This window comes from Heterodontus francisci, chromosome 25 (genome assembly GCF_036365525.1).
Source record: "Heterodontus francisci isolate sHetFra1 chromosome 25, sHetFra1.hap1, whole genome shotgun sequence".
Classification (NCBI taxonomy): domain Eukaryota; kingdom Metazoa; phylum Chordata; class Chondrichthyes; order Heterodontiformes; family Heterodontidae; genus Heterodontus; species Heterodontus francisci.
The window spans coordinates 47,308,168-47,335,987 of NC_090395.1; positions in this window are offsets into that span (position 1 = coordinate 47,308,168).

The following is a 27,820-nucleotide window of genomic DNA, read 5'->3' on the forward strand; positions in this document are numbered from 1 at the left end:
TTGTACAGGTCCCACCTTTGCCAGAAACAGACCCAGTGATCCAGGAAACTAAATCCCTCCCTCCTGCACCACCTCCTCAGCCACACATTCATCTGCTCTATCCTCCTATTCCTATACTCACTAGCACGTGGCACAGGGAGTAATCCAGAGATTACAACCTTTGAGGTCCTGCTTTTTAATCTGCTACCTAGCTCTCTAAATTCTTGTTGCAGGACCTCATCCCTCTTTCTACCTATGTCGTTGGTACCAATGTGTACCACGACCTCTGACTGTTCACCCTCTCCCTTCAGAATGTCCTGCAGCCGCTCGGAGACATCCTTGACCCCAGCACCAGGGAGGCAACATACCATCCTGGAGTCTTGTTTGCGGCCACAGAAACGCCTGTCTGTTCCCCTTACGATTGAATCTCCTATCAGTATGGCTTTCCCACTCTTTTTCACCCCCTCCTGAGCAGCAGAGCCACCCGTGGTGCCACGAACTTGGCTGTTGTTGCTTTCCCCTAGGAGGCCACCCCCCCCAACAGTATCCAAAGCGGTATATCTGTTTGAGAGAGCGATGGCCACAGGGGACTCCTGCACTACCTGCCTGCGCCTACTACTCCCCCTGTTGGTCACCCATCTCTTTTCTGCCTCTGCAGCCATTACCTGCGGTGTGACCACCTTGATAAACGTGCTATCCACGATGTCCTCAGCATCGCGGACGCTTTACAGTGAATCCATCCACAGCTCCAGCTGCGCAATGCGGTCAGCTAGTAGCTGCAGCTGGACACACATTCTGCACACATGGTCGCCAGGGACACTGGAAGTGTCCCTGATTTCCTACGTGGCGCAGGAGGAGCATGCCATGGGGCTGAGCTCTCCTGCCATGACAGCCTTAGATTAAGCTCCTTAGTTACTCCCTTTAATTTAGAGTACTAATTACGATATGGACCTTATTCTACTCCAAACACCACCTACTACAATCTAAATTCCCTACCTTTACTTTTACTTCTGCTATTGAAAGTAGTAAAAAAGGGTAGAAATACTCACCTGTTCCTACTTACTAATCAGCTGCCTCCCCATGCAACGCGTCACTTTCTGAACTGTGACATCAGTCCTGCTGTCTCCCGCTGTCCCTGTGACAGTCTGTGAGAGTATTCCTCTTTTAATCTGCTGGAACTCCCGCTCACCGGTGCCTGTCTCCTCGCAGGTCCGCTCAGTCTCGCCTTGTGCTTCCTTAATCTCTGTGTTAGTGGCTATTACACACAAGGCATTGGCCACTCAAGACAGGATCAGTAACACAATAACATGGGTTCTTTATTTAAGGGTAGTTCTGCATGCAAAAGCAGGTCTTCACTGTATAGGTACTTTCTTCAGATTGCCCACATATTAGAAGTCATGTGGTGTGTTACATCTCAGCTCTTACACTACTGTCCGTTATCACATGGCCATATTTCTTAAAGATGTAGCACAACACCTTCCACACCGGTGCTTCAGTTATGTTTTCTTTTTTCCTTAATTGAAAATTCCCCTCCATCAGGATTAGCAGGGCTCTCAACCATGTCCGTCCCATTTCCTGCACTTCTGTTCTCACCTGTTCCCTTCCCACCCTGAACCACAATAGGGTTCCTCTTGTGCTTACCTTCCACCCAGTCAGCCTCCACATTCAAGAGATCATCTTCTGTCTACTCTGTCTGCCGCCTATGCCATGATGCCATCACTACCAAACACATGTTCCCTTATCGTCCCCTTCCAGAATTCTAAAGGGACCATTCTCTTTGTGACACTCTGGTCCATCTTCCATCGCCCCCAACTCCTGCTCCCCTTCCCATGGCACCTTCCCATACAAGTGCAGGAGGTGCTGCACCCACCCTTTCACCTCCTTTCTTCCCATTGTCCAGGGCCCCAAACACTCCTTCCAAGTGAAACAATGATTTACTTGTGCGATTTTCAATTTAGTACACTGCAATTGCTGCTTATGATGCACTCTCCACTACAGTGGGGAGACCAAAAACAGATTGGATAATCGCTTTGTGGAGCACCCTCATTCAGTCTGTAAGTATGACCCTGAGCTTTCAGTCACTTGCCACATTAATTCCCTATCCCTCTGACCTCTCTGTCCTTGGCCTCCTCAACCTAAGCTCAAGGGACAGGATCTCATCTTTCGATTAGACAGATTACGAACTTCTGGACTCGACATTGAGTTCAACAATTTCAGATCATAACCACTGTTCCTATTTTTCATGCAGCAAGTAATGGAAATGATTCTGCTATTCATTTAATCACTCCTGTCTTCCCCACTATCACAAACCATCTCTGTTGTTCTTCCCTCCCTTCCCCTTTTCCTGCCTCTGTGCTTGCTTATACCTATAACATTTTCCAGTTCTGATGAAAGGCCATCAATTTGAAAGTTATGGCTGAATTTTCCCGGCCCTGTGGCGGCGGCTGGAGGCAGAGGTGACTGGGAAACTAGACAGCTCCCTGACAAATTCCTGCTGCCGGGGAACTTACCCAGGGCAGGCTGGGAAGCGGTTCAACATTGTTAATGTTCCAATTAGGGGCGACTTTGCAGCATCGCCAGCATTTTACCAATGGCAGAGCTGCCACCCACCATGTGCGGAGGCTACCAGCTCCATGGAGACAGCCTCACAGCAGCAGGGAAGGTGGTGATGCCATCAGAGCCGGAGGTTCTATTCCCCAATGACAAGGCCACAGGCAGGAAAGGCCGCACCCACGGCACAAACAATCCACCTGGAGGGATTTGCTCTTCAATCCGAGGGTGCTGGCGGCTTCATCGCTCAGAGTTTTTAATTTAATTTTACACCCCTAGGGCACCCTCATGGCCCTTGACCTGCCTTAGCAGCACCCTCCTCTTCTGGTGGGGCTGCCGAGGCTCCAGAGTTGCCGGCCTTCTGATTGGGCCGGCAGAATCAAGTGTCCCCACACCGCCCTTAATAGGAAGGTGGCCAATTAGGAGGCTGCTTCCAGGAAGGTTGGGACCCCTATTTCGTCCTGATGATGAAGTCCCAGAGCCCGCAGAAAAATGTTGCCTGTTAACTCTGTATCTCTCTCCACAGATGCTGCCTGAACTGCTGAGTATTTCCTGCATTTTCTGTTCATATTTATGATATTCTCTACACCTACTATATACTCGTGATGTGCAATGCTGTGCAACACAAAAGGCAGAATGCTGGGGAGCAATTTTAATCTAACTTGCCTGTCCGGAAACTGACAGGGATCAGGTGCAACACTGGTTTTACACCCATGTTACATCTTGACTTTTATATTCTAAACCTCTTGCCAGTAAGTCCATAATTATAATTAGCTTTTTTTAAATAGCCCGATTCACTTGACTTATTACTTTTAATATCTGTGAACCTGAATTCCCAAATTCCTGTGCTCTTCACATCACCCAACCTTCTCTCATTCTAGTCTAATTATTATTTTTTATTTTTCTATTTCTTCCCTTGTAACCAGTGTTTTGCACCTGATTCCATATCCCCAATCTTATCCAATAGTTTTCTTTGTACTACCTTGTTAAAAGCTTTCTGAAAGTTCACCTTAAATGCTTCAAACTTATTGGAGAGGTTAATTTGCTTTGGGTGTTTCTGTTTTACTACTACCTATCTTCACTTTCCTGGCCTGTGGACAGTGACCATTCCGTCCTCTACCACAGCTAACTCTCTATTTCTCAGCCGATGATTACCTTCTGAAACTCTTGCTCCAAAAAAAAGCAACGAAACACTATTAAAACCCCTCAACACAAATTGACGGAGAAATCTAAGCCACAAATTTGTTAAATCCAGGGAGGTTAGTTGATAAATGTGGCAATGCTGTGCCAGGACTTTCTGATATACTGCAGGATTCAGCTGGAGAGGTGGGCCTCCCACTGGCAGCCATGTGCAAATGACAGAGTTAGAATGGGACGATGTCACCATCCTCATTCCACCTTTCCATCTGCCCCTGAGAATGCATTCTGACAGGAGCTGTTCATTATGGCAGAAGTATTTGGGGCTAAAGGGATACTGCTCTACTGAGATTGCTTGTGGAGTTTTAGGGCATATCACAAGATTCACTACAGATATTGCAAAACAAAACATTTTTTCACTGTTGTCCTCTGGAAGCTTTTAACTACATTCTGCATTATCCTTTAAAAACATTCAATTTCAAGCTAGAGCTGGAAAATGAAAGCAGAATAATAGGATTCTCGTGAGATCCCTCATTACAAACTGTAGAGGAAATGTGCCGAAGGAGGCTGTAAGGAAAGCCAGATTTTCCAGGCAACACCAGAGAATAACCAGACCTTCCCAGTACTGCAATTTGTGCAGAATGTATAGATCTAGGTGCATTTTCTGAGGTCTGTGTTAGGAAACTACGCTTCAGTCATGAAGCTTTGGAGGAGCTCTGCTGGTTGCTTCAGCTAGATTTACAACAAAGGTCCATAGCACATATGACTCTGACTGTGGCAAAGAAACTGACCATAGTGCTCAACTTTTATGCTACAGGTTCAGTCAAGGGTGCTGCAGGGGACTTTTGCCAGAGCAGCCAATTTTCTATAAATAAAAACAGAAAGTGCTGGAAATACTCAGCAGATCTGGCAGCATCTGTGGAGAGAGCAGCAGAGTTAACGTTTCAGGTCAGTGACCTTTCATCAGAACTGAACTTTTCATCAGAAGCCAATTTGCTATGTAGTTCTCTCGAAGGCAAGTCACCAATGCTTTTTTCCCCCAGGATGACTCAATCTAGAGGAAATATAGAATAAACAATACAATTCTAAAGGGGATGCAGGATCAGAGGGGCCTAGGTGTATATGTGCATTGAAGGTGGCAGGACAGGTTGAGAGAGTGGTTAATAAAACATACAGTGTCCTGGGCTTTATTAATAGGGTTGAAGAGGGCAATGCCGTTGATGTGGTGTACATGGACTTTCAAAAGGTATTTGATATAGTGCCACACAACAGACTTGTGAGCACACTTGTAGCTCATGGAATAAAAGGGACGGTAGCAACATGGATACGAAATTGGCTGAGTGACAGGAAACAAAGAGTAGTGGTCAATGGATGTTTTTTGGGCTGGAGGAAGGTTTGTAGGGGGAGTTCCCCAGGGATCATTGTTGGGACCCTTGCTTTTCCTAATATATATTAATGACCTAGACCTTGGTGTACAGGGCACAATTTCAAAGTTTGCAGATGATACGAAACTTGGAAACATTGTGAACTGTGAGGAGGATAGTGTAGAACTTCAAGAGGACATAGACAAGTTGGTGGAATGGGCAGACAGGTGGCAGATGAAGTTCAATGCAGAGAAATGTGAAGTGATTCATTTTGGTAGGATGAACATTGAGACAATATAAAATAAAGGGTACAATTCTAAAGGGGTTGCAGGAGCAGAGGGACCTGGTTGTATATGTACATAAGTCATTGAAGGTTGTAGGACAGGTTGAGAGAGGGTTTAATAAAGCATACAGTATCCTGGACTTTATTAATAGGGGCATAGAGTACAATAGCAAGGAAGTTATGTTGAACTTGCATAAGACACTAGTTCGTCCTCAGCTTGAGTATTGCGTCCAATTCTGGGTGCTGCACTTGAGGAAAGACGTGAAGGCATTGGACAGAGTATAGAAAAGATTCAAGTGAATGCTTCCAAGGATGAGGAATTTCAGTTATGAAGATAGATTGGAGAAATTAGGACTATTTTCCTTGGAGAAGAGAAAGCTGAGAGGTGATTTTATAGAGTTTTTCAAAATCATGAGGGGTCTGGACAGAGAGAAACTGTTCCCACTTGTGAAAGGATTGAGAATGAAAGGGCACAGATTTAAAGTATGTGGTAAGAGAAGCAAAAGTGACACGAGGAAACACTTTTTCACACAGCGAGTAGTTAAGGTCTGGCATGTGCTGCCTGAGAATGTGGTGGAGGCAGGTTCAACTGAAGCATTCAAAAGGGAATTAGACTGTTAGATGAAAAGGAAGAATGTGCAGGGTATGGAGAGAAGACAGGGGAATGGAATTGAGGGAGTTGCTCTTTCAGAGAACCAGTGCTGACAAAATGGACCAAATGGCCTCCTTGTGCACTGTAACGATTCTGTGATTCTATAGCATTCAAAAGTAGTCCTATGCAGATAACTGAGAGGAGCATCAAAGTTTTCAGAATTTTCTTTTATTCATTCTCTCCAGCCCATCTCAAATAGCTCTTGAGAAGGCAGTGGTAAGTCTTTGTCTTGAACTGCTGCAATCCATGTGGTGAAGGAACTTCCACAGTGCTGTTAGGTAAGGGAGCTCTTGGATTTTGACACAGGAACAGTGAAGGAACACAATATTTTTCCAAGCTGAGCTTGTGTGTAACTTGGAAGTGATGATGTTCCTATACACCTGTTCCCTTGTCCTTCTAGGCAGGGCAACCTTCTAGGTTGCAGATTTAGGAAGTGCTGTTGAAGAAGCCTTGGTGAGTTGCTACAATGCATCCTTTAGCTAACACACACTGCAGCCACAGTACATGAGTGATGGATGATGTCAAGCTACTTGAGTGTTGTAAACTATTTTCTTTATTTATTTTCTCATGTTTACACATGTGCTAGGAAGGATGATTATTGTTGAGATGGATTTGAAGTTACCGCAAAAAAGATATTAAATATTGGCTGAAGTGTGTAAAACTATCATGTGTTCCATTTTCTTGTTTTATTTTCTGTCAAAAACTTCCAGTTAATTTTAGAGTATCTGATGATTTTATATGGTTTCTGCTAATTCCTGTTTCAAGTAGCAGGATAAATCCTGTTTGTTAGTCGTTGGTATGGTAGCATTGTGGTTATGTTACTGAATTAGTAATCCAGAAACTAGGACTAATAATCTAGCGATGCAACGTCAAATCTCGCCATAGCAGCTAGGGATTTCAAATTCAATGAATCAAATGAAATCTAGAATTAAAAAGCCAGTAATGGTGACCATAAAACCACTGAGTGGTCATAAAAACCCACTAGTTTACTAATACCCTTTCGGCAAGGAAATCTTCCAACCTTATCTGGCGTGGTCTATAAGTGACTCCAGACCCCGAATATAGTGGTTGACTCTTAACTGCCATATATATATATAATATATATATATATATATATATATATATAAGAAAACAGACTTCTCAAGGGCAATTAGGGGTAGGCAATAAATGCTGGCCTTGCTGGTGACACCCACATCTTGTGAATGAATTTAAAAAAAGCCATGAAGTGGTCACACCTGCCTTTTACAGGACAACAACTGAGCATGTCCAGCTGAAAGTTCTGCTGTTTACATTGATAATTTCTTGAACAATAGTAAAATATTACAATCTGCCCTCATGAAACTTCTGAATTTATTGTATTGGAGATTGCTATTTCTGTGACAGTTGGTGAGGTGGGAGAAGACTCCCAGGCTGTGCATTTCTTCATCACTGATCTGGTGGGATAGCGACAGGCCAGAGTACCAATTGAAAGCAGGTGCAGCAACTTGCCAACCGATAGATGTCTGAACCAGCTAGAGTTCCATGCCTGGGACTTGGCTTGGGTCTCTGAAAGAGAGTTGAGGTGCCACATAACAGTTGCTTCTGACACAGTCCCTGGAGCAACCAATCCTCCATCATATTTTGCAGCTTGTTCTGACTGTTGGGCACATCAGACACTTTAATGGTGTGGGTACCTGCTGAGTACATTTGAGGATGACCTCTCTCAAACTCCACATGGTTTGGTAAGGTCAGTACTGAAGGTCATGGATGGGTTCATCCCAACACATACACAGGAATATTAGGCCTGTGGATTTTCAACCACAGAGATTTTTTCTAAACTTTCCTTTTTTTTCTTCTTGTGATTATCTTAAATTTGTGCCCCTTCATTATCATTTCACCATCAAGTTGAAAAATCTATTTCTTATATATCTTATAATCCTTCCTAATCTTGAAGAGGTCTATGAGGCCACCTCTATTTTAACTACTTTCATCTGTCTATCTTAATATTTCTTTTCTATTCTAATTCTCACACTTTTTTCTGAAAATAAACTTGAAAAACATTTTTTTTAATCCCTCTTGGCTCCCACCGTTCATTTTGGAAACTCAAGCAACAAATTGGTCTTTGATTGGCTGAAGCTGGCTTCGTGTTTTTTTTCCCCAGCCAACTGAATGCCAAAAGTATAAAATCTATCATGACTATGTCACAGATGTGATCAGGTCAGTTATTGACATGTAAAACATAGCAAACCCTGAGTATGTCCCTGGATGCACCAACATGTCATGATACATTAAGTGCCAGTAAATACTTCTGGTTTTAATTAGATGTTGTTCTTCTAGATATAGTGCAATAGTTCAGCCTGCCAGAGTACTGACAAAGAGTGCCATAAAGTCTTTTGTCCTTTGATTTTGTGTTGTTTGAGTTACTGATCTAATCCATGCCACAGTGGGAGGTCAGGTGCTTTCCTACACCAAGGGAGGAAAATCTGCAAGGCTCATTAGCATTGCCTCTGGCACCCTCTTACAGCCAATTTCAGACAAGCAATTGTTGAGACATGGAACCATTCAGAATGCCCACTTTCTAGTCTGGGAGTGGTGCAAGAAGGAAAGGTAAAAGGGCACACATGGAAGGAATGTAATACCACAAAGAAGAAATCTCGGCCTTTTAGGAAAAAGTCCCTGCTAGCTGCCTTTTGTTTAGTAATACATCTGGTGAGGTGTGACCATCTGGATAATTTATTCCCATGTATTTCCATTTTTAATTGGGACGCTCATTTGCACAAAGTCCTTCCGCCAATAATTAGAGCTCAGTCAGGGATTCATTATCTCTTAATGAAGTGAAAGTTAGTGCAGGTTAATATCTGGGAGGATGGGAAACTAGGAAGTGTTAATAAGAAACAGAAAACAGCAAAGGATTTGAAAAAAAGGAAAACAGAATTACCGGGTAGATAGAAAAGCAGCAGACAATGTGACAGTTGGAAAGGAGAGCAATTTAGGAATGTACAGAGATGAGCATGTCCAAGGCATAGGACACTGAGAATCACAAAATAACAGAAGGTCCTTTTATAGGAGCATTGCAGACTCCAAATGTGTGGATATCCCTCCATCAACTTTATTCAATAATATAAACAAACCCTGTTCCAGGAACCTACGGCTTCTTGGAATCACTAAGAAGTTGGCTTAGAATTCTACCGTTGGAATGAAGGAGTCTGTTATTCTCTGCGGAGCTTTATAAAAATGGAGTTCAGTGCTCCAACAGATAAAAGTAATGCACAAATGTGTCCTCCTGAAACTGGAAGTAATGTTAATTATAATCATATTGGCAGAACGTCATGGGGGATGTGTTGAAACCATCCTTATCAACTTTGTTTTTACTTTGCGATTTTTTTGTGCTCATTGAGGTGAGGCACTTACGGCATGTTCTTGCTTTTAGAAACCAGGGTGTATAATTTTCCTAATTTTGTTTATTTTAACAAGCGTGAATAGAAGTGCTGGTTACTTCAGTTCTCAGTGAGCTACATGAGTTTGTGCTATAGGATTGTTTAAGTTTAATGGGTGGAAACTTGGCCATGAAGACTGGCCTGCAAGAATGTTCATTTGGTGCCTTTCAAGGGGCTTTAGAGGCACTTAACTAGACAATCAAGGGCATGAGTCCAGCTCCGGAAAGCAGGCGACTGTGGTAAATTAAGCAGTGCAGTGAACTTGTACAACTCAATTCACTTACATGGCCATTTCCGGATTTTGAATGATTGTTTTATAGTTCTAAAGGCATTGGAACCAAAGCATTTGCTTTTATGTGTGCAATCAAGCTCTGAGTTTTGAAATGTGAAACAAGGAGTAAATACTGTTCAAGTTTGACAAATTGTGAACATTATCTTCCTGTACTACATATTATATATAATTTAATTTCTTGGTTAGTTTTGGTATCCTTTGATGTTTAAACATGAAAATCCTGAGATTTTCAATTTCTCTCAGGAAGATTGAAATACACAGTGAACTGCACATCCAGGCTGTGCAGCAGTTCACTGCTCAGATCTTTAAAGAGCCCAAGCTGAGCACTGCTGGTTTAGCAGTACAATTTTAAAATGATGATGGTAGGTCGTAGGCTGGGCGCATTAGTTCCAATAGAGCCTACCATTTTGGAAAGCCTCTTTCCCCAACGGTAACACTGAATCAATGAATATAAGCATTATTGGAAAATCCATGGGCAAGTGATGATCTATTGGATAATTCAAATGCCATAATATTTTCCTTGTTTAGATTTTAAAAATCCATCAACCATAAACTTTATAGTTAATCTGAATTTAACATTTCTAATATGAAAATTCAGAATTTTCCATGGTAGCATGCCAACATTTACAGTTCACAATTAATCTAAAAGATATTAATCTAAAGAAAAGAAAAACAAAGTGCCATTTGGATTTTCAACCAGACCATCACTCTCCCATGTCCAGCTCCTACCCCAGTTCACAGAGGGCTCTACCCTGCTCCTGACCCAGTTCACAGAGACACTGTACCCTGGCCAGCTCACCACCCTTTCATTCTCTCCGCCCCTGGCCATCCCTTCCAATTCAACTTGGCAGACTTTTTCTACCTGAGGTGGATAGGTAGTTGTCTGACCTTTTATTGCATGTGGCATGGGAGGTTATAACACCTGGGCCTTATCTATATGATCGGAGGCAGTCTGCCACCCAAACCTGGTAGGAAGAGCTACAGGACTGGTAAGCGGGAATGCGATTTTGGGCTGCAGAAGGCCACAGCTGGGGACCTGATTGAATGGCTCACGACACTAAGGTTGGATGGTTTTTGGATGGTATTTGGACTTATAAAGGGGGAAGGAAGCCGTGGGCATGGAGACCTGAGGTTTCCTTGTGTGGTTTGGAGGAGCACTCCTGTTTCTCCGGGTGCACAAAGAAACAGAAAAAAAAAATGTAATGCAATTTATTTTGATGGTCTTCTTCTGGCCCTGGATCACTTCCTGACTGCTTTAACCCTTGGCTTGGTAAGATTGCCCCTGATGATGTAATTGGAGCCCAGTCTTCCTATTTAAATGACTCCACTAGCTTCAAGTGGGTATCCTTGGTGCTGCAATTTAAAATTGCAGTCAGCAGGATCAGAGCAGGAAGCCAGTGGATAAGTCTTCTTCTCCATTTTAACTGCCCTCTTGGCCAATTTCCACTGGGTTGGGGGTGGGGGGGGGGGGGAGTTTAAATTCCTCTATGTGTCTTCTGCCCCATGTAGTTGCACAGGAGACAATAGGGTTTGGTGTGATAGTACATTCTGCAACCACAGTGTGCTGAGGATGGAGGGAGTGGATATTGAGTCCAATGGCCAGGTGCTGATCAAGTGCGCTGTGCTATCTTGGATTGGATCAAGCTTCTTGAGTTACATCCATGCAGATGAGCAGTGAGCATTCTTTCAAACCACTGACTTGCACCTTGTAAAAAGTGGAGAGGCATTGGAGAGGGATCAGGTGATGAACCACTCTGTCTGAGTGCCCAGCCTCTGCTTTGCATTTTGAGCCGTGGCGTTGATATGGCTGGTGTAGTTAAGCTTCTAGTTAATGGTAACTATCAGCAAGTTAATGATGGGAGGCTATTTGATGGTGATGCCAATGAAAGTCAGGATGAGGGTGACTGGGCCTTTTCTTATTGGAGATGGTCATTTCCTTGCATTTATGTAGCACAAATGTTACCTGCTACCTGTTCAACCAAGCCTGGATGTTGTCCAGCTACTGCTACAGGCTGGCATGGGCTACCTTATGACTTGAGAAGTTGTGGAATCATCAATGAATATCGCCCCATTTCTGGCCTTATGGTGGTTGGAAGGTTACTGACAAAGCAGCTGAAAGTGGTTTGAATGAGGGTATTGCCTTGAAGTACCTCCTGCAGTGATGTCCTGAGGCTGCAATGATCAGCTACTGACAAACAAATCCACCTTCCTATGTGTCTGCTATGTCTCCAGCTACTGGAGAGTTTTCCTTGAGCTCAGTTCTGTATGGTTACTTGGCAGCATACTTGGTTGAATGCTGCCTTGATATCGAGAGCATTTACTCTCACCTCTCAACTGGCATTCAGCTTGTACACCCCTGTCTAGATCACGACTGTGATGAAGTGTTGTCACTCTTGTAATGTAGGGAAATATGGCAGGCAATTTGACCCCTCACAAACAGCAATGAGATAAATGGCCAGATAAGATGTTTTATTTAGTGACGTTGGTTGAGGGATAAATATTAGTCAGGACACCAGACAAACTCCCTATCTCTTCTTCACAAAATGCCATGGGATCTTTTTACATTCACCTGAGAGGACAGGCAGTACCTTCATTTAACATTTCATCCAAAAGACAATGCTCCTAGCATTGCAGCATTCCCTCAGTAGCACATTGAAGCCCTAACCTATATGATTTTCTTCCTGGAATGGGAATTGAATCCACAAATGTCTGCCTCAGAGGCAAGAAATCGAAACAATTGAATCAAGGCTAATGCCTGTGTGCAGAACAGTAAATAAAGTCAAGAGGTACTTATAACATTATAAAGAGACTAAAATGAAGCTTAAGCAGTTTATAATCATCTAAACATGATGACATTATTCTTACAAGACCATATAAGACATTGTTTTCAGGGAAGAGTCCCATCAATGGGGAAATGGAGGACAGCACACCCGATTCATGGTGCTCCTGACTTTGGGCCTTAAAAATTAATGACTGAAAAATTGAGAGCAGCATGCATCTGGTGCAGTGGCTCCAAGCTCAAATCCCCAATCTCATTGAGTTAGCTGCCGTGCTCAGAATGGGGCTATAAAATATAATTGGGAATTTTGAGAGGTGATTTTATTTAGTTTTGGGTTCAATTTTTGACAGTATCTGTGAGAATGGATGCCAACAGACTGCCTTCGGTGCACTTGATGAACTCAGGCTGATACCCAAACTGAAGGATTAATGATTATAATGTAAATTTGTTGGGTGATAATCAACAGTTGCTTATCAGGAAAGTGTGATCAGCTTAGATAGTTACATATAAAAAATCTTATGTATGTGCTCACTTCCTATCTAACTTCCTGTTGTCACAATGTTTGGTTATTCTTTTATGTCAACATTTTACATTGAAACTGCCTATATAAATAATAGTAACAATATAAACAATTGGATACAATGATACAGTTGCAGGCTCAGACCATTAAGCAATGTTGTGGAGTGAGTCTCTGATATTCTTCTCCCAACTCTGTCACAAGCTTGTGTATATAAAAAAAGACATATAGGTTAACTGATCATAGGCAACATCACTATTTGCAAAGAAGCATTTTGTTAACATGTTTATTTGATGTATAAAAACAAATCAAAACATAAATCTTGCAAGGGATGGTGGCAATCCATTTTGGATACCCACAGAGAATAAATTATGAGCATCTGAGCATACAAACATATGTTGATGACACCCCCCACAAACATATGTTGATGACAGGGCACCCCCACAACCCACTAACTTCCTGCAGATGTGCTCTCATTTTTGAAGTATAAGTAATACTTTGTGGCCATCTCTACTTCAAAAAACTGAAGAAAATAAGACGATTCATTGGCATAGATGGCATGGCATATTGGCAGTTCTACAAACGGCATCACAGAGAGGTGGGATATGGATTTATACCCACAGTCCCTCACACTATAAGTCCTTAATTTACAGTTGCTGTTGTGGGAAGGAAGTGGATTAAGCAAAAGATAGGCACTCCTCCACAGGGATGTAAAGTTGAAGGATGTGACGCCACAGAGCACTGTAGAGTGGTATTGTCAGAGACCTGGGCACAAGTTACCCACCTATTCTTCCATGACATAATGGCCAGCAAATCTTCAGTGCCAGTTTGACACGTGGACAGCATGTTGAAATTTTACCCCACTGTGCAAGAAGGCAAAAGGTATATAGCTTCACATTTGGGGCATTCATGTTGCCTGTAAAACAAATCAGGCAGTTTCCATCGTGATGCTTTCTTCCACTCGAACAAATTTAATATCAGCATTCTTCTACTTCAAGCAGATTCTTCCAAACAAAATGAAAGCAAATTCTTGGGATACTTACCTTTATTAGCCAAGGCATAGAATATAAGAGCAAGGAGGTTATGATGGAGCTGTATAAAACGCTAGTTAGGTCACAGCTGGAGTACTGTGTACAGTTCTGGGCACCACACTATAGGAAGGATATGATTGCACTGGAGAGGGTGCAGAGGAGAGTCACCAGGATGTTGTCTGGGCTGTAGTGTTACAGCTATGAAGAGAGACTAAAAATGCTAGGGTTGTTTTCCTTAGAGCAGAGAAGGCTGAGGGGGGACATGATTGAGGCATACAAAATTATGAGTGGCATTGTTAGATTAGATAGGATGAAACTTTATCCCTTAGCGAAGGGGTCAATAACCAGGGGGCATAGATTTACGGTAAGGGGCGGGAGGTATAGAGGGGATTTGAGGAAAAAAACTTTCACCCAGAGGGTGGTTGGAATCTGGAACACACTGCTTGAAGAGGTGGTAGAGGCAGGAACCCTACAACATTTAAGAATTTAAGAGCGTTCTAATCGCGCACTAGTATAAATACCGAATGTTCAGCTAGGACCCGCTCATTTTTTCAATATGGTGCCAAGGAAGAACAACAAAAACCAGGTGGATAACATAAAGAAAAAGTTTACTCATCTGGGACATGTCAGATGATGTTGTCACTAAGGTTCAATCACATAACACTGATATTGCAGTGATTTCCAGTGGCCTTATCAGCATGGTCCAACCATTAGGAGCGGCACAGTGGTGCAGTGGTTAGCGCTGCAGCCTCACAGCTCCAGCAACCCGGGTTCAGTTCTGGGTACTGCCTGTGCGGAGTTTGCAAGTTCTCCCTGTGACCGCTTGGGTTTCCGCCGGGTGCTCCAGTTTCCTCCCACGGCCAAAGACTTGCAGGTTGATAGGTAAATTGGCCATTGTAAATTGCCCCTAGTGTAGAAAGGTGGTAGGAGAATTGTGGGGATGTGGTAGGGAATATGGGATTAATGTAGGATTAGTATAAGTGGGTGGTTGATGGTCAGCACAGACTTGGTGGGCTGAAGGGCCTGTTTTAGTGCTGTATCTGTCTATGACTCTGTTAGCTGTCAGTATCTGTCTATCCATCTCCATAGAGGCTATTATTTTGTTAATAAAAGTACGAAAATATGACCTGTGTAAAAGTTGACCCCCCCAAATTTTAGCCTCAAAAATTGGTCTCAATATCTCAACTTTTACACGAGTATATATGGTAAATGCTGCAGCTCTCACATTCTCATGTTCATTTTCAAAGAAAGGCTTAACTGCAACAGCTCAATTGATCAAAATTGAAGATGCATAATTTTCTAGCAACTGAACTGTGGTCTAGGACATACTTATCATTGCTCCTATAAAATGATTGAGTTTGGGCTGTTCTTCAATCACAGACATAATAGCAGACAACAACTTTGTGGTATATTTTTCTCTTTTTGAGAAACTCCAATTGCAGCATTTACCACACTTACTACTGAGACATTGAACAATAGGCGAAGCATTGTGCAAGTATTGAAGCAAGCTTTCCACATGAGTTTCTGTGAGCAAAAATTCCAACACCAGAGTGATTTAAAGGCTCTACAAAGAAAGTAGCTGGAGTGATTCTCTGCTCGCATGTGTATTACCGACACTAGGAGTGAGTCATAGAATCATAGAATGATACATCACAGAAGGATGCAAGTCAGCCTATTGTGCCTGTGCTAGGTCCTTGGCAGAGCTTTCCAATTAGTCCATTCCCTTACTCATTCCCCTTAGAGCTGCAAATTTTTCCCCTTCAAATATTTATCTAATTATCTTTTAGAAGTTACCATTGAAATTACTTCTGGCACCCTTTTGGACAATGCATTCCAGATCACAGCAACTCGCTGTATAAACATTTCTTTCCTCATTCGCCTCTAGCTCTTTTGTCAATTACCTTAAATCTGTGGCCTCTGGTTACCAACCCTTCTGGAACAAGAAACCGTTTCTCCTTATTTACTCTATCAAAACACATGGGGATTATTAAAGGGTGAAAACAGGCACTAAATGGGCCCCGTGCTAATAAGCCACACCTGTTTGAAAGTCTATATTTGGCAGATAATTTTGGACCTAATTGCTGGATTACCATAATTTGAATTTGCCTGGACGTGCTAGAAAGCCACCTACAGGTTTAGTACTCAAGTGTTGATTAGGCACAATTTTCATGCAGCAGTATATATTGGCTCCTCGCATCTACTTCCAAACCAAGGGGGACCCCTAACAAGATGTCTATGGCCAAGCACTCCCTTTGTCCCGGTGACTCCTATAAAGTGTTCAATAAGGTGGAGTATCACGGCATTTACTCGTATTAGGTGAAGTCCTCAAAGAATTTGCAGAATAAATGTTGCTCGAGCATTAGTGAAGTCTTGTCAAAATGTCCCAGAAAATTTCCCCAATGTACTTCAGAGGTCCTCTTCACAACTCCAGCAGCAATGACCAGTGCTTGAAATCAACATCAACACCATGTTTAATTCAAACAGCTGGTCACTGATAGCAGAGGGCATTAGGACAAATGCTATCATTTTTCACGCTCACCAGCATTTTGCTGGTGGCAGCGTGCCCCCAACCCCCACTGCAAACAGAGGCTGCCAGCTTAATGGAGACGGCTCCCCTGCCGAAGTCCATGAGGCCCCCCATCGGCACTGGAGGCTCCATCCCCCAAAGAGGGGGCCGTGGGCATCAAAGGTCCTAGACATCTTGGAATTCCGAAGGATAGGAAGATCTTCAACTTCCCTCAGAACTCTAATAAGATTGATGATAGCAATTATACTGCTGAGATGCTTCAAGCTGTGCTGACAGAAGGAAGGAATGATGATTATGAACATAAACAAAGAGGAAGCCTCCTGAAAAACATACTGCTGGCAAGCGCAGTGACCATCCACGCGGAGAGGTTTCCCCTCCAATCCGAGAGGCACAATCGCCTTCCCGCTTCTTAAATTATTATCTTTTTTTAGGCTTCATGGGCACCTCTATTTTGAGGCACCCTCGTGTTCTGCTACCTGCTTCAGCACTGCCTACCTCTCCCGATGGGACTACCGAGGCTCAAGAGCTACTGGCCCTCTGATTGGATGGCAGACTCGGAGGCGGCCCTCTGGAAATATCCCTGTGCCAGTCTCACTCTTGACAAGTGCAGGAGCCCGATTTGGTTCCAACGTTGGCGTCCTGAAGCCCGCAAGAAAATTCACCCCATGTGTCTGCCGATTTCATCAATGTCTTCCTGAAGTCTGTTACTACCCTCCTCACTGTTTACTACATTTCTATATTTCCTGTCTTCAGCAAACATTGAACTTATGTCCTGAATCACCAAAACATGCTGACCAAGGACAGTGTAGCATGGTCACGGCGCTTGCCAGCAGTATGTTTTTCAGGAGGCTTCCTCTTTGTTTATGTTCATAAGCATCATTCCTTCCTTCTGTCAGCACAGCTTGAAGCATTTCAGCAGTGTAATTGCTATCATCAATCTTATTAGGGTTCTGAGGGAAGTTGAAGATCTTCCTATCCTTCGGAATTCCAAGAAGATGTCTAGGGAATTAGTCCCAGACATTGGAGTTGAGATGAATCAGAAAGGTGCTGGGGGTAAAGAATGTTTCTTAGTCAGGTTTATGTAGAATTTTATTAAGAGTGTAGATGTAACAGTTAAAGGCTGCTGAGTTGTTGAATTTGTAAAATCTTTAGCAAAGGAATCTTTCCTGTCATTGTAAATTAAGGATAATTTTAAATTAATAAATAACTGTTTAATAGAACTTCTTGTCAATCCTATGCAGACTGTTCTTCATAGATTGATATTTTGAATGGTTTGAATCATTTTGATGTGTTAAAGGCTGTTTTGATTGAAACATTTTATTTGGAAACCCAATCGCTAACTCCCTCACAGTTAAACCAAAGTTTAACTGCTGTATATGCAAGCAGCCAACAGCTTTGTTTGAAAAACAAACATTGACCTAGATTTTAATGCTACTTGCCTGATGGGAATGGGGTAGGAATCCACTTACGACCTCGTTCCCGTCGAAAATCCCCCGCACCCCCCAACTAGTTGTAATTTTAACAATTGAGGAAATTGTGGGCGGCACAGTGGCGCAGTGGTTAGCACCGCAGCCTCACAGCTCCAGGAACCCGGGTTCAATTCTGGGTACTGTATGTGTGGAGTTTGCAAGTTCTCCCTTTTTCTGCGTGGGTTTTCTCCGGGTGCTCCGGTTTCCTCCCACCGCCAAAGACTTGCAGGTGATAGGTAAATTGGCTGTTATAAATTGCCCCTAGTGTAGGTAGGTGGTAGGGCATATGGGATTACTGTGGGGTTAGTATAGATGGGTGGTTGTTGGTCGGCACAGACTCGGTGGGCCGAAGGGCCTGTTTCAGTGCTGTATCTCTAAATAAAATAAAAAATAAATAAAAATAAATAAGTCAGTGGTGTGTGATGCATAAATTCAAATCAGGTTCCCATGATGTCTTTGGGACACCAATGCTGTTTTAAAAAGACAGTCAGAATTCCCACCCTGTGGCCAACTGCTTAATACAACCCCGTAGGATTGATCTCACAATGTGATTGGAAGACCTATTTAAATGGGCAGTCACATACAGCCATTTAGATTATTGGGATGTCTGTTCCGATTACTGGATTGCTATGGCATTTTAGACCTTCATGATTGCCTTTTTATGATTTGTTTGCCTTACTAACCCTGACTATGAATTTTCAGCTTATCAAAGCGACTATCATCGCTTCTTTATTCTGGATGGATATAAAGTTGGAGTAGCCTAAGCAACCAGGTCAAGTAGCAGCTGGGCCTGCTAGAGCACAGCAGGTAAGGAGGGCTGTGCATGGAACACCAAACCCAGCCCAGAGGGTCTATAGGCCAAGGTTCATTTTTCTAGATATCTCAGAGGGGCAGTGTATCAGGAGAAAGCATTTCACCAGGTAAGCAGTTACAGATCTGTGCAGCCTCCTGTAGTAGGACCTGCTGTCTGTTGTACCAGGATGTAATTCTTTGCCAGTTTCTGTGAAAGTCACCACCACCCTGAACTGTTTCACCTCAGGCTCATTCCAGGCTACGACAGAAGAGATCACCTGCATCACCCAGTCTGCAGCTGCATTAAGCAGATCACCGAAACCTTCTTAACCAAAGCCAATCAGTATATTATTTTCCCAATGGATGGAAATAGCCAGAATAAGAGTCCTTGGATATACAGCAGTGGTTGGTTTCCCTCGTGTACAGGGCATCATTGACTGTACGCATGTAACTATCAGGGCAACAAAGGATGAGCCAAGAGCTTGTCTCAACAAGAAGGGCTATCGTTCCATCAGTGTCTTAACTCCTCTGTGATAACTCTCCAAGCATCATGCAAGTCTGTGCCAGTCATCAGGATATTTTCATTCATCCCTCCACCATGCCAACCCTGCAGGATTGTCAGAGGATGACAGCCAAGGGATGAGGTTTACACCCTCCACATCTGGCTGATAACAATCCTCTGCAACTCTGCCAGGCCTGAGCAGCACAGGGCAATAATAGCTGTGGGACCACTAAAGGACAGGGAAGGAAATGAATGGACAAATCAGTATAGCACCTTTCATGACCTCAGGATATTCCAAAACGCTTTACAACCAACAAAGCACTTTTTGGTGTGTGTTCATTATTGTAACATAGGGAAACACAGCAGCCAATTTGCACATAATAAGATTCCACAACAGCAATGAGGTACATGACCAGGTAATCTGTTTTTGTAATGTTGATTGAGGAATAAGTATTAGGCAATAATAATAAGTACCGCACTGAGAGCTGCTGAGTTTGGTAAGTCCAGTGAGAAGGAGTTTTAAGGATTAATTTCTGTCTAAAGTCTAGTTTTCTCCACAATTTAGCAGTTAACTAAAAATTACCCCTTAAGTTAAGAGAAGTTAAGTTTTATTCCAGCCTTAAAAGAGGGGTATACAAGCTCTCTGGGAGCAACTGCAGCTGGTTACTTAGGAATTGCCTTAAACCAGTTTTCAGAAGCTTAATCAGTTGTTTTTCAGAAACTATAAAAGCAGGGCACCATCAGTGCTGCTTTGTCTGCACTGAGAGCTGCTTTGAGTGCAAAGTGTAAAGTGTGAGTTTGGTGAGCGAGGGAGTTTGGTGAGGGAGGTGCTCCTTTCTTTCTTTCTCTACCCTTTTTCAAGCCTCCAGTCGCTGGCTCTTTCTTCAGTACAGGGGAAGAAGCTGATTGGTGAGTAACTGGTAAGTTATTCTACTTATTCTAATTGTAATGAATAGTTTTTAAAGTTACGGTATGGCAGGTCAGCTTGGCCAAGTGGAATGCACATCCTGCTGTATGTGAGAAATTATGGACGCACATCTGCAAGAACTGTCACCGGCTACAGAAGCTTGAGCTCTGGGTTTTGGAACTCGAGCGGCGGCTGGAGTCACTGTTGTGCAAGGCAGAGGACTACGTGCATAGCACGTTTAGGCAGGTGGTCACACTGCAAGTTAGAAGCATGCAGGCAGAGAGGGAATGGGTGACTGCCAGGCAATCTAAGAGAACCAGGCAGGAAGTGCAGGAGGCCCCTGAGTCTATCTTACTTGCCAATCGGTTTTCCCTTTTGGATACAGGTGAGGGTGATGGTTCCTAAAGGGAGTGCAGCCAGAGCAAAGCCCGTGGCACCACAGGTGTCTCAGCTGCACAGGAGGGGAAGAAGAGTGGAAGAGCAATAGTGATAGGGGATTCGATAGTCAGGGGATCAGACAGGCAGTTCTGCAGCAGTAAACGTGACTCCAGGATGGTGCATTGCCTCACTGGTGCCAGAGTCAATGATGTCACGGAGAGGCTTCAGGACATCCTTCAGGGGGAGGGTGAACAGCCAGAGGTCAAGGTCCACATTGGTACCAATGACATAGGTTGGAAGAGGGATGAGGTCCTGAAAGAAGATTTTAGGGAGTTAGGAAGGAAATTAAAAAGCAGGACCTAAAGAGCAGTCATTTCAGGATTACTCCCAATGCTGTATGCCAGTGAGCATAGGAATAGGAGGATTGATCGACTGAACACGTGGCTGGAGAATTGGTGTAGCAGGGAGGGCATCAGATTTCTGAGGCATTGGGAATGGTTTTGCGGCAAGTAGGACCTGTACAAGATGGACGGGTACACCTTAATAGGACCAGAACTAATATCCTCGCAGGGAGATTTTGCTAATGCTGTTGGGGATGGTTTAAACTAGATTTTCAGGGGAATGGGAACCTGAGGGGTTGGAAAGAAGTAAAGCTTGTAAAAGGAAATAGAAAAGTAGCAAGTGACGTTAGAAGGCAGGCGAAACAAAGGCGAGCATCAACTCGGCTTAGAATGCAGAATAATGTCAAGAATTCAAGGTTAAGGGCACTCTACCTGAATGCACCCAGCATTCGCATCAAGGTAGATGATTTAAAGGCACAAATAGAAGTAAATGGGTATGATCTAATTGCTATTACAGAAACGTGGCTACAGGGTAACCAAGACTAGGAACTGAATATTCAAGGATATTCGACATTTAGGAAGGACAGGCAAAAAGGAAAAGAAAGTGGTGTTGCACTGATAATAAGGGATGGGATCAGTATATTAGTAAGGGGGGATCTCAGATCGGAAGAACAAAATGGGGATTCTATTTGGGTGGAGCTAAGAAACAGCAAGGGGCAGAAAACATTGGTAGAAGTTGTTTATAGGCCACCAAACAGTAGTGGCAGTGTGGGGCATGGTATTAATCAGGAGATTAGAGAAACATGTAGCATGGGTGACATCAAACTGCATATAGGCTGGGTAAACCTAATGAGCACTAGTTCGGTGGAGGACAAGTTTCTGGAGTGTGGTATGGATGGTTTTCTAGAGCAGTATGTTGAGGAATCGACTAGAGTACAGGCTATTTTAGATCTAGTATTATGTAATGAGAAAGGGTTAGTTAATAATCTTGTAAAAGAGCCTTTAGAAATGAGTCACCATCATATGATAGAATTTTACATTATGCTTGAAAGTGAGGTAGTTCAATCTGAAGCCAGGGTGTGAAATTTGATCAAAGGAAATTATGAAGGTATGAGCGGCAAATTGGCTGAGGTGGATTGGAAAAATACATTAAAAGGTTGGCAGTACATAGGCAATGGATAGTCTTTAAAGAATTATTACATAGCTTACAGCAACTATACATTCCTTCAAGGCACAAAAATCCCAAAAGTAAAGGCAGTCAACCGTGGTTAACAAAGGAAGTTAAGGATTGTATAAGATTCAAAGAAAAGGCCTATAAAGTTGCCAGAAATAGTAGTAAACCTGAGGATTGGGAGGATTTTAGAATTCAGCAAAGGAGAACCAAGAAACTGATAAAGAAAGGGAGAATAGAATATGAATGTAACTAGCAAAAAACATAAAAATGGATTGTAAAAGCTACTATATGTATGTAAAAAGGAAACATTTGGCTAAGACAAATGTGCGTCCATTACAGGCAGAGCCAGGAGAATTTATAATGGGAAATAGAGAAATGGCAGAGAAGCTAAATGATTACTTTGTGTCTGTCTTCACTGAGAAATCTCCCAGAATTAGGGATCCAAGGGACATGGGAGAATGAGGAATTGAAGGAAATTAATATCAGTAAGAAGGTTGTACTGGAGAAATTAATGAGGCTGAAGGCTGATAAGTCCCCGGGACCTGATATTTTACATCCCAGAGTGATGAAAGAGGTAGCTATGGAGATAGTGGATGCATTGGTGATCATCTTCCAAAATTCCATTGATTCTGGAATGGTTACTGCAGATTGGAAGGTAGCAAATGTCACCCCACTATTTAAGAAGGGAGGGAAAGAGAAAACAGGAAACTACAGACCTGTTAGCCTTACATCAGTAGTAGGGAAAATGCTAGAATCTATTCTAAAGGATGTGATAAATGGACACTTGGATAATAATGATCTGATTGGGCATAGTCAACATGGATTTATGAATTGGAAATCATGTTTGACGAGCCTGTTGAGTTTTTTGAGGATGTTACGAACAGAATTGATAAAGGGGAGTAGGTGGACATAGTATATTTGTCCTATGAAGAGAGATTGGGGAAACTGGGCCTGTATTCTCTAGAGTTTCAAAGAATGAGAAGTAATCTCATTGAAACCTACAAAATACTTAAAGGGATGCAGGTAAGATGTTTCCCCTGATTGGGGAGTCTAGAACCAGGACACACAATTTCAAAATAAGGGCAAAGCCACTTAGGAACAAGATGAGGGGAAATTTATTTACTCAGAGGATTGTGAATCTTTGGAATTCTCTACCCCAGAGGGCGGTGGAAGCTCAGTCGTTGAGTATGTTTAAAGCAGAGATTGACAGATTTCTAAATACCAATGACATAAAGGGGTATGGGACTAGTGTGGGAAAAAGGCATTGCCGTGGATGATCAGCCATGATTGTATTGAATGGCGGAGCAGGCTCAATGGGCTGAATGGCCTACTCCTGCTCCTATGTTCCTATGTTTGACTCCCAAGCTGTTCTTCAAATAGTGCAATGGGATCTTTAATGCCCGCCATAGTTTAACATCTAATCTGAAATAAAGCACCTCTGACATGCAGCACTCCCTCAGTTCTGCAGTTCAGTGTCAGCCTGGATTAAGTCTAGAAGGTCCATTGAACTCAAAACCTTGTGACTCAGATGTGCAAATGCTACTACCACTGAGTCAAAGATAACAGCAGGAATATCACTGATTATCATTGGTATCTTGAAACTAAGATTCTAGTGCCTTGATTTGGGGCTCCCTGCAATATGCCCAGACAATGTAGGTTGTATCATAGTATTCTGTATTCTGCAGAACGTGGGTTACCCCCTGCACACCTGGCTGATGAGAACCCTGTGCAACTCTGCCATGCCTGAGCATTACAGGTACAAAAATAGCTCTGAAACCGCTAAAGGAAAGGAAAAGAAAAGAAAGGAATGGTCACATCATGATCTCAGGACATTTATATTCAAGACAACCAGGTCAGACTGCCCCATGCAGTCACTAGCCACAGTCATCACAAAGGTTCATTGCAGGAGATTCTCTGGCTATGACTCGATAAGTAAGTATGAATGCAACTAGACAAGGGCAGTCCCACTCAACTGGGCAACAGTGGAAAAGCATTGGAGGAGGATGGTGTGGTTAACTGTGTCAATGGTTGCAGACTAGTCAAGAAGGACAGTTTACTGTGGTCACATTCACATAGGATGACACCTGTAACTTTGAATAGGGTAATTTCAGTACTGTGGCAGAGGTGCAAACATGACTGGAGAGGTTCAAACAGGGCTTCACAGGAAAGGCAGATATGGATTTGGGACTAAAACTCATCAACCCCAAACTGGCCTAGAGTTAAAACTGACACCATTGTTTCAGCAGCAGAAGAGCATTTATTGGTAGTGGTGTATGAAGTAACATCACCATATACACATGGGGACTTTACACCTGTAAAAAGAAAGAACTTGCAATCATATAGCGCCTTTCACAATATCAGGATGTCCCAGCACTTTTTACAGCCAATTAAGTACTTTTGAAATGAAGTCAACGTTGTAATGTAGGGAACATGACAGGCTTTCATAAACAGCAATGTAGCTGTGTAGACATCACCTTTTACTGACATTGTGACAATAGTACTTTGACACAAGTGCGCATGTGCACTGGCAAAATTGTCACAGTTAGTGTGCAAAATAATGAGGCTCACAGGTACAGCTGGTTTACAGGAAGATCAGCTGAACATTCCATTAGCAAATGTGAGACAGCTGAGCACTTTAGCCATTCTACCATATTGACTACCATTTAAAGGCAGCAATTGTTCATGTCAAATCAGAGTGCCCTTATCAGAATGCCTGAATAACTACACAAAGAAATTCTAACCATGTGCAGGTGATAAAATAAAGTAAATCATGCAGTATTACTGCTGTCTAGCTCGATGCTATACATTTTCCATTGGCAGCCAGGCTAATTATTTCAATATTGGATTGTTGGATATTGAATATTAAATAAAAACAACAGAACAGAACATGCTGCTGTAGGGCAAAGCAAAGTCATGAAGTCTTCAGTTTTCTTGCCTCCAAAAGAAATAAACTGCAATATAACCATGTGTATGTAAGATTGACGATTGGGTTTTTCACAATAAAGACTCTCACTAACCTTCCTTATGCTCAGCGACCACCATGTGCAATGAAAGACAAGCTTTCACAGACCAGACTTCAAAGAGCAGTTAACTATATAGTTTGCACTGTGATCTCATGACCTCTGATTTTATAGACTACTGCACAGAACAGGTCTCTTCAAAAGTCTTTCAAGATAAGAAAAATGAGGAATTTAATGATTCTTTGCTTTGGGGTTTTTCATCAAAATGGCAATCAGCCAGCTCTGCAACCCATTCCCGATAAAATGAACAGAAAAATAAAGGTAAAATACAATTTTTAAAAATATTAATTGAAGTGCGGTATGAAGAGTGTATATTTGAACTAGCAATAAAAAATGACAAATATATCAGGAGGCTGGTTATTGCATACCATAATTTTGCCAGTCTTGAATTATCATGTCAGCCTCACTGTTACAGTCAAAAAACGAAAACGGTGAAAATATCCAGACGGTGCTTCAGCAGCTGTAAAACAACAATTTAATGTTCTGAAGAGCGATTTTATAGATAACCCATCTTAACTCTTTAAAGATCCTGATAGTCAGTTGTGCAGTTCCAGCATCTTCTGGTTTTAGTTTCTGAAATTGGTTATTTTTTTTCTTTTTATCTCATTTGTAGAATTATTTATCATACCGTATTGCTGACCATGACACCTCTTATATATTTCTACATATCGTAGATTACTTTTACATTATTGTCTATGGAGCAATATATTAAATCTGATGAAAGGTCACTGATCTGAAACGTTAACTCTGCTTCTCTCTCCACAGATGCTGCCAGACCTGCTGAGTATTTCCAGTATTTCTTGTTTTTATTTCAGATTTCCAGCATCTGCAGTATTTTGCTTTTATATTAAATCTGTTATTCGGGAGAAATAGACTTTGTAAAGAAATGCTTTAACGAGGTATCTGGGAGAGCTAACCATTTTGGGGGCTAAATTTGATAGCCCCCGAAAATGGGCGTGGGGATTGCAATGCACTATTAATCTTCTAACTGTGCTGTTGACAGGCTGCACGTGTCAGCAGGGGGCCAATATTGTGAGTGGCTGGCACCACTAAATGTTAGCTGACACTGCTGGAAGCTTACCTGCACCTATTAAAGGGGAGGTGCATTGTTGCTGGAGTTGGTGCAGAGAGTCATGCAGGAAGTGACTCTGATGTGGGAAACAATGAACGATGACACTTTGGGGAGAGCGCGGGTTCCAAGGTTGCTGCACTAGAGGCCTTAGTGGAGGAGCTGGAAAGGAGGAGAGATGTTCTGTATCTGCAGGGGATCAGGAGGCCCTCCAGATACACACTCAGAAGGCAATGGGAGGAAATAGCCGTGGAGATCAATGCCAGGAGGCAAGCCCTGAGGACCTGGAGGCTGTGCTGCAAGAAGTTCAATTACCTCACACGAGTGGTCAAGGTTAGTGAATGCATCTTGAAATGCCATATCCTACCAACTGCATCACTAGCCTCAGACACTGCTCAATTCACCACACTTTCATCACGCACCTACCAAAAATCTCTCAGTCAGGAATTATACCAATATTCTCCACCTCACCCTCACACAATTAACATTGCTGCAAGCCTCAAACCCACATCTCACAGGTTGCATGCACTGCCAGCTATTCAGCCATGGCAACCATATCATCCAGACAAATTGCACAACACTCACTGACACATTTCCTTCTCTTTTGCAGAAGATAGTACACATCTGGAGGCAGCAGGAGGCAAGCAGAGGAGGCAGGCACACCTGGAAGTTATAAACTCCATGGAAGAGACAGTGCTGGCCATTATTAGGGTGGCCATTGCTGAATCTATGGGGCTGAAACCATCGAATATGATTGTATAATAAAAACAAAATACTGCGGATGCTGGAAATCTGAAATAAAAACAAGAAATGCTGGAACCACTCAGCAGGTCTGGCAGCATCTGTGATTGTATCCTCATTCCTAATCCTCCTTCTCACATCCCACTTACCCCTCATCACACACTATCTCCTGACTTTCAAGCTGCAGATGGTGTAAGCATGTACGTCTTACTTTCCCTCCCATCCCCACACCACAATCCTACCCTTGTGCCTTTCTTCTTTCAGCTGCCCAAGAAGTGTAAGGTCAGGCAGTGGAAGATTAGCAAGAAGACTGCAATGATGAAGACATTGCGCCATCACTCCATTTCATGTTTGCAGCCACCAGCTAATATACCGACACTTTGTATAATTTATAGGATAGCATACAGGTGGGATCGGCAAATGTTGAGATATTGGGTACGAGTGGCATGCAGCCAGGGCAGGGACAAGGATAGCTCAGGTGCCAGCTTGCTGGAGGGTGAGGTCACATGCGAGTTCTGCTGTCGAACTCAGATGAGAACTTTGATGGGGCAGCCTGCAAAAATAGCTGATGGGTATGCACAATTAAGTGCTTAGTGTATTGGGAAGTCTGCCAGAAAGCCTGTGGTTAATGTCAAGGAGCATGGAAGAGTCCAGCACCATTTGACACAGGGCTTTGTACAGAGCTTGGAGCCCATCCTTTCTGGCATGGAAGTGGTGGCCAACTCCGTTCACACACTTGTGGACCCAACCATAATGTAGCGTCTGACGGCTGATGTCCATAGCAGCCACCCAATGTCTGAGTGCTGCAGTTGAAGCTCAGAGTGATGTAATGCAGGTCAGCTTGCTGCCATGCAATCTCAAACTGATGTCATCATGGCTGAGGATTACTGTGTGCGGCTT